At 36.9% G+C, this 8,378-nt stretch overlaps 1 protein-coding gene across 1 annotated transcript in view; it reads right to left on the bottom strand.

Annotated features, from left to right (window-relative positions):
* LOC102672049 overlaps nucleotides 1–8,378 on the bottom strand; it is a 50,403-nt gene that overhangs the window by 12,935 nt on the left and 29,090 nt on the right. The gene's annotated exons all lie outside the window — the stretch shown is intronic.

The raw sequence follows: 8,378 nt of genomic DNA, 5'->3' as shown, positions 1-8,378 counted from the left end.
GATGAAAATGCAATGTTCGCGCGAACGATAAAAAAAAAGGTATGGATGGAAGATATGGAGGGGTGGGCGAGTGGGTGGTGGTTGGCGGGCGTAGGATGACTGGCAGGGGCGAGAAGGGTCCGAGGACGGGTTAAACCAAGTGCACATGTCGCCAAAGCGCGCGTGTCACCGGCCAGCCATGGTATATCTGGCGTGCATCCATATGCAGATCCCCATTGATATGACAACATTTACATACTGCATATTCGCTCTGGGCCATATACTCGCTCGCCAATTCCCCATTGTTGGCTTTCGGCCACCAGTGCGTTTGATTGACATTATTGGTCGCGCCGCTGACACCAGATTACATTTCTATTTGCATACATTCGCGGACCAGTTTGATCCCTCCCCGCCCATCCCTGTGATTTTTTGAACGTCGGTAGGCAGAGGCGACGATATTTCCACGATCGGTTCGCGGTGACAGGAGACCGATTGTCTTGTCGTGTAAAAACGCGAATCGTTTTCTACAGGGGTGACGGAATGTGAACGGTTTCCAATTGTGGATGATTGAGGGATAATGGAGAGTATGAAGGTAAGTACGAGTAGAATTTGTTGTGAATAATCGAGGAGAGATCATGTAGTTTATTGTTTATTAGTTTATTGCGTTACATGTTCTTTTTTGGAGAGTTCAGATAATAAAAGTTTAAATTAATTAATTAATGTTCTGTTGTAATTTTTTGAGATATACAATTATATGCGAAATCAGAATATTATTCTAATTTATTTCTATTAATAAAAAATACAATTTTAAACAATTTGATTGATTATTTATAATATTAGAATATATTTCAAATTTATTAAATTGATATTTTTAACGATAGTGTTTTTTATTTTATTAACGTTTTATTATAATATTTATTATTTAAGGTTTTTAATTATAATAGAATATATTGTTATTACTATTTTACTCTATATATAGTCGAGTTAAATTCATGATTGTTTTTAATTTACTTAGTATTTTCTAATAATCAATCAAAAATTAAAGATAATTAATTTGATTTATTAAAATGGTAATAATAGTAATTTTATATTAGTTATATATTTATTTTAATAATAAGTAACGTTTATAAAAAATTTAAGTGTAATTTTAAGAAATTTAATTGTTTTATTAATATTATTTAATATAAATTGAATAATTGAATTTTAATTTTTAATAGAAAATTTAATTATTATTCATATATAGATTAATTATATTAACTACATGACAATTTTTTGTTCAATTTTATTTTTCTTTAAATAATAATAGAATAAATTGTTTATTTGTAAATTCACTTATACAAATTTTTATATAATCAATAAATTTATCACAATTTTTTATTTATTACCTTTTATTTATACACCTGTAAAATATCTCCAAAAATCTCCTCCTCTTTCTACAACCCCTACAACAGCAGCGCAAATCGAATAGCCATCGAACCCCCTCGACGACCGCCGATGATCTTTATTAACTACGTCATATTTAAAATACATAATAGCGGGTATATACACGCAATAACGCGTAATCCGCAATCCCGGGGAATAATACGATCGAATAGAAATTAAATGGAGGGCATCGTTGAGTCGCACCCGTTCTCACCCCCTCCTCCCCCTCGTTCTTCTCTCTTTATCCCCGCCACGGAAATTTCGCGACGAAAAAGGAGGATCCGTGTTGCTGCTCGTTCGCGAGGAGGTTTCTTCGCCCGGCCACGGGGAAAGAAACAATGGGTGCGTGCGTGGCACAAAGGAGGGGGAGGGCGCGTGGCAGGCGTTAGCGGCAGGGCCCCGGTTAGCCCTTTATCGGCGACCCTCTGCCCCGTAGAATTGGACGCGAGCTTTCATTGTCCGCGGGCGGACGCGCCGCGGATATTAAACGGTCGCGAATTTGCGGTGACGAGCCGACTGGAAAATGATGTCTGCTCGGTTCGACGGCTCGGAATTTAAGAATGGGCGGCCTGAACGCGTTAATTGTCTCCTCTCCTCGCCGAATGCCGCGCGGCTCGTTGACTCGCGTGAGACTCGCTCACGCCGAGTTCGATTGTGCGAAATCCTCGCAGTTGCGTTCATTTAATTTTATTTCTAATGATTTTCGAAGGAGATTGTTGAATTGAACGTAAGTAGAAATATATAGGGTTAGATTTCTTTGTAGCCTAAGATTTAAAAAGGTAAGAGGCTAAGGTTTAAGCGTAGAGATTCAATTAGAAGCGCAATGTAAAAGTAGATTAAATTGTCGTTACTTGGAAACTAGTCTTAAGGTTTTAGATAATCGTGGGTAAGGGAAGTATTGGAGTATTGGAGGAAAGGTGGTATTCGGTAGTGGTGTTCAAAGGAGCATTTGCTCAGGTGATAATTGGAAAAGTTTAGCGCGTCCCGTACGTGCTTCTATTTCTGCCGTGTATGGTTTACAAAGGTATAAAGTATAAATTGGAAGGAAAGTTGGCGCATGTTGAAACATGTCATTTTTTTGGCCCTATCTCGAGAGACTTTTTCGAGGTAACGAGTTGAAGGAACCCGTTTCGTCTCGATTTCTCGTATTCCGGATAATTAGCCCATTAGTTGCATGTCCTCTGGAAACATTTCGCCAACTCTTTTTTCTTTCTACCCTTTTTTCTTTTTTTTTTCAAACTCGTGACGCGGAACGTCTGCACTATGTAATCATACACATCGTTTCATAAATCATTAGGATTCGAACTCGACGTCACGAAACGATTTGATTAACACCGCGAAAGCGTTTCGATAATTTGTTCATTCGAAAAGAAATAAAAAATTTTTAAAATTCGACAAGCTCACCACTTCTATTGTATTAATAATTTTCATCGAAAAATCACGTTTGTTATTTAAATCTAAAGCGGAGAATCTTCTATTATATAAATTTATTCTCGAACAATTGCAACGGATATAAAAATAACTTTTCATAGAAACGCATTATATTCTTATATGCTGAATAAAAAATGACGTGTTTCACCGAGCGATAAATCCCTGTTTTATCTGAATTGTTTACATAAAAGTCGTCCCATTGTCTGGTGCTGTCCGCAAACATCAGGTGGAGGCGGTTTCCGAAGCGGAAAAACTCGGTCACGCGCGAGCAGTGATTCAAGGTGGCCGCGAACGTGCCGCAACAGCGCGAGGGGAACACGATTGTGAGTAAGAGGCGTTCGATAAAGACATCCTAAAAGGATCCACCTTTGATCTCCTCCACAACTGCGCGATTCGTTGCGTCAATCTCGCTTGATTGAGCCACGCTCAAAGATTATTCGCCGATTTTTACCAACAGTTTTTCATTTAAACAGGGAAACAGAAACGACGACTAAGTATTAGGGTTATTAAGACAGATAAGAGGGAACTGATTCACGGTTAAAGCACGTATGCATCGAATAATTTACCGTAAACAAGATAACAAACTCGTTTACGTGAGTCATGAGATTTTTTTTTTTTTCATGCGTGCTTCGTTACGTATCTTCATCGCTCGATCGAAATAGGAACGCGTTGACAAATATGATAAAAATATATCGATACTTTCGAAACTCACGTTCTAAAACTATTCATTCCAAAGTTTTATGAATATCGGTTAAGTTTATAAGTTGTTCAATTGGAAATGTTTTTACCATGGATTCGAAATAAATTTCATTTCATGCTACGAATAGTTAATCAAATTGAATTAATATAAAATCTAATGATTCAAATTGATTAGATTTCATTCTTCTTTCGTATTTAAGAACTTTTTTTAAATAAAGAAATATTTAATCAAGAAATTCTATTTTTGTTTGGAAAAGTATATTTATTTACTATAACTTATATAATAACTTATATTTATATTATTAGTATAAGTTATGCATTTACAAAAATTGCAAAATAAAAAAAAAATTAAATCTACTTGGAACAAAAGAATCTAAGTTGATGATTTAAAAACTTTTTTAAAAGAAAGAAACATTTAAACAAGAAATTCTATTTTTGTTTGAAAAAGTATATTTACGTGGATACATTAAGTTATATTTATATTAGTATAAATTATGCATTTACAAAAATTGCAGAATAAAAGAAAAATTAAATCTACTCGAAACAAGAGAATCTAAATTGATATTTAATTCGAATAAAATACATATGAAAATCAAGTAATGCTCCCATATCATATTCCTCGATCAAAAATTCCTGCAAACTCCTCTCTACTGCAACCCAACCCCTCGAATATCGAATAATCAAACAACTCCGTCCACCTCGCCTCGAGTAATAAAAAATTCACAGGAATCGCAGGGATCGGGCGACAAGGGCCGTGTCCAAAAAGTTTCGAGGCTCGAAACTTTTTCGCGGGAACGTAACCGGCTGATTTACCGCGAGCAAAGCGGAATGAATCACATTATCGGTCGAATGGTGACGATAGTCGTCGCGAGGCAGCCACGGAGAAAAAAAAGGTGATAAAGCCGTGGCGACAGGCAGTCTAGCACCGATACCAAGCGAGCGCGACGACGGTGAGACACCTGTGCTCTCGAAACAAGCGTATCGAGCCTCTCTCCCTCTCTCTCAAGAGAGAGAGAGAGAGAGAGAGAGAGGGGCGTTTCCACTCCGATCGACGAGGAAATGGGCCGAATATCGCGCCCAACGCGGATGATTTATGGAGGGACAGGCGGAGAGGAGATGATGTTGATTCATGAGGTGGAATTTCGTCTCTCGAAACACTTTGGCCTTTCTGGGTTTCCATCATCCGATTGCTTTTGATTCGATGTATAGGAAAAATTTGGAGATACGCGAGTCGAAAGCGTTTGAAAACGAATTTTTCCCAACGAATTTTGAAATGAAATTTCTTTTTTTCTTTTTTTGTTCGTCATCGACGATTTGGTTTCACGTCATAAAGGTTGAAATGAGTGGTTACAGCTTTTAATATTTGGATTTTGAAATCGCATCGAGAGTTTTCTTTTTTTTTTTCTTTTCCCCTGATAGGTAAATAATTTTGATCGATGAAGCAAGGAAAGTTAAACAGACGAAGGTTTTAAGTTAAAAGCGTGGAAGCGTTATTTTTTTTTCTAGTCTCGAATGACGAGGAGACAATTTATATTATACGTTTTATGACGTATCTTTATTCAAGATAAAAAAAAAGGGGAAAAAAAGAATGTAATATAGAGGCAAAGATAAGCTCGTTCTCTTATCAAATGCGAAGTCATAATCTATAGTGATTCATGGAAATCAGTTTATAAACTGAGATATCAAGCGTCTATGCTCTTTATCGCGATACCACATCACAGTAAACATTATCTACGTTTTTCCATCAATCTTTTAACCGTACCTCGCCAAAACCCGTTATTAAGCATCGACGTGTCTCAAAGAAATTCGTTCGTTTCGTTCCAAACTAATCATCTACCTCCATTAGAGATAACCCTTTTTCCCGCGCTCGTCATTTAAACGCATTAACTTGCGGATAAATAAAAGTTCGGTTGAAGCTTGTTTCATTGCGTTCGAGTAAAAAAAAAAAAAAATACAGTTCTTTTCATAGAGATATTCGCAGCATACTAACACCATAAATTTCGCGTGAAACGCATCCGAGTATCGTTTCGCATCGAAATTTTTTTCTTCTTTCGTTTTAAAGCCAAAAGGAAAGAGACAATCGTTTGATGGAAGAACGAGAGAAAGAGAGAGAGAAGACGAGAATAAGGTGCGATAATCGTGTCGCGCGCGATGATCGTTGCATAACGCGGTAATACAACTCTTCACGGTCTATCAGCGAGCATTGGCACAGCTGCGAGATCCAACAAGCATGAATAATACGTTGCACTGTGTTTGCTCATCGGTCAAGGTTGTCGAGTGATCTTCCGGTCGATGGAAAAATCGATCGAGCTTCCCTTTTATGAATCTTTCCATACGAAATCAGAATTAAATTTTCAAAGTTAATTCCCATGAATAATTTCCAATGTAGTTACACAAAGATCCTTTTAATCTTAAACTATTTAAAAACTGATCGTAGATTTCTCGATATGCCAATCCTCGAAGAGTTAATACTCGATTCCTACGTTTTTCAAATTTCCAAAGTGTATATTAAAGATTCGATATTTTTAAAAATTTTAAATTATGAAAAGAATTAATATTTAATAATTCCAAAGTTTCCAAATTTCCAAGATAAATACCAAACATTCGATTTTTTTTTTACTTTTCAACTGCGAAAAATTGAGCTTTAAACTTTTCGACGACGTCAACCGACGAAAAGTTAATACATTTTTAAAATTTCCAAAGTATATATATTAAAAATTCGACATTTCTTAAAGTTTTAAATTACGAAAAGGATTGATATTCAATGTTCCAAATTTTTCGAATTTCCAAGGTATCAAAGATTCGACTGTTCACCTCAACCGTGAAAAATTGACTTTTAGACTTTTCGACGACGTCGAGCGGGAAAGGGTTAATACTCGATTCAATCCCTGCGTTAAGAAAGCTGTGGTGCTCGTGACAATTCCTCTCGGAGCAGAATCCGTGAAGCGTCTAACGCAACGATCGTCACGCATAATTGCTCGAGGCAACTAGCTGGCGACCCCCTCGGCCGGCTTCGCTTTTTATCACGGCAATTAATATCACTTGATATCCCGGCCAAGTCGCGGCCACGGCGCATAAATTCGACGCTCGAATAATTCCGTACATAATTCAACCCTTTTGGCCATAAGTCACGTCGAGCAGACGAGCTCGCTTCACGGTGATTCGTCTTTATGCTGTAACACGGGGCAGCAAGTTCATCGAGACGTTTCCCTTCGAAAATGAATTTTATATCTCGAATGAAAGGTATGTATTTTTGTTTAAAAAAAAAAAACTGCTACTTTACTTATTTTCATAAAAGTCGTATTTATAATATATCGCATATTTATTTCCATTGAAACGTAATTAGAATTAATTTTATCGGAAATTTATGAAAATAAATTTATTCTCGTTGAATTATCTCATAACGAGTGATAAATTTAGAATTTAAATGAATATTTCTCGCCATTCTTTGTTTTTTTTCTATTTAAAAAATACGTCACATGAATATTCCGATAATGTTAACGACATTCGTTCATTGAATATTAATATTCCTATATTAGAAATACTGCTGTATAATATCCCGAAGTATATTACGTACGATGATAAATTTTTCTATCCGATATATCCGATTTTATAATTGGAAAAAAAAAAGAAAAAGAAAGAAAAGAAATTAATCGATAGATGATATCGATCCAATCGAATCGAGATTCAATATTACGGATAATATCAATTCTCGCGATTCTCGCGCCAATTTTTTCTCCGACCAGTTACGACGTCGATTGAAATTATTCTCCCGAGTCGAATCGAATGAAGCGCGCACAGACCGTTTAATCGGCGCGCACCAAAATAAAAGCACGATTCTAAAAGCACGGACAGCACGTGGCACGAATGACAAACGCGCGAGTCGCGTTCGACTCGAGCAAATAAGCCGATTATCCTTCGTGGCTCGTTGCGCTCGTTGCAGCCGTCTTTCAATCTCTCCCCGTCCCTTTTCGCTTCATGTTGTATGCATTATCCGACGATAGAGACGCTTAATTAGTAACCGCTATGAATCGTGGCCGAGTGACACGCGAGTAATCGTGTTTCTCCACAGGCTATCGTAATATTGTGATTTTTAGAGATATTAATATCCGTATCCACTGTTTCCTCTTAACGTTTCGTAACAAGATGCGAATATATATGTGTATACACACGCTTCTGTTGCGAAATTATTATTTCAATATCGATTGTCAGTCGCGAACAATGATTTACAAATAGATTGATTGTCGATTTGCGTAAAAAAAAAAAAAAAAAAAAAAAAAAAAAGAAAGGAAAAAAAACGATAAATTCATCGAAGATTTCTAAAAACTTATCTTATCGTTGATTCAAGATAAAATTCTTCTGGTGACCGATGATGACTAGTAAAGTTCCAAGGACGAGAATCGCGTCGATAAAAATTTCTTTCGAAGATTTCAAAGCTTGAAAAACTTGAGTAACAAATATATTTAATTCAATATTACTTAACGCGATAAAATTCCAACACGATATAAATAAAGTTGCATAGATTTCGTATCTAAAAATTTCATCTAAAAACCGAAAATACAAATTATTAGCCCCAAATGCTAATAAATTTTGCGATTCATCCGTTCCACTGTTTCGCGCCTTATTCGCACCTAACCCCCTTGGATGGATAACGCCGCGAGGACACGCCATCAAAGGGTTAAACTCGAAAAGGGCCCTCCCTCTCTCCCTCCCTCCCTTCCCTCCTCCCCCTTACCCGAAACATTCCTCTCGCGGAAACGAGCGTTCAAACGTTCCGGCTCGTAAAGTCAATAGCCGGACAGCCCAGGTGTCGCTGTTCAAACGTTGCAATTACAGCTCTGGCAAAA

The sequence above is a fragment of the Apis dorsata genome, unplaced genomic scaffold (genome assembly GCF_000469605.1).
Source record: "Apis dorsata unplaced genomic scaffold, Apis dorsata 1.3 scaffold_61, whole genome shotgun sequence".
NCBI lineage: Eukaryota > Metazoa > Arthropoda > Insecta > Hymenoptera > Apidae > Apis > Apis dorsata.
The sequence above is the reverse complement of the archived record's forward strand: the minus strand, read 5'-3'. Positions and strand labels throughout refer to the sequence as shown.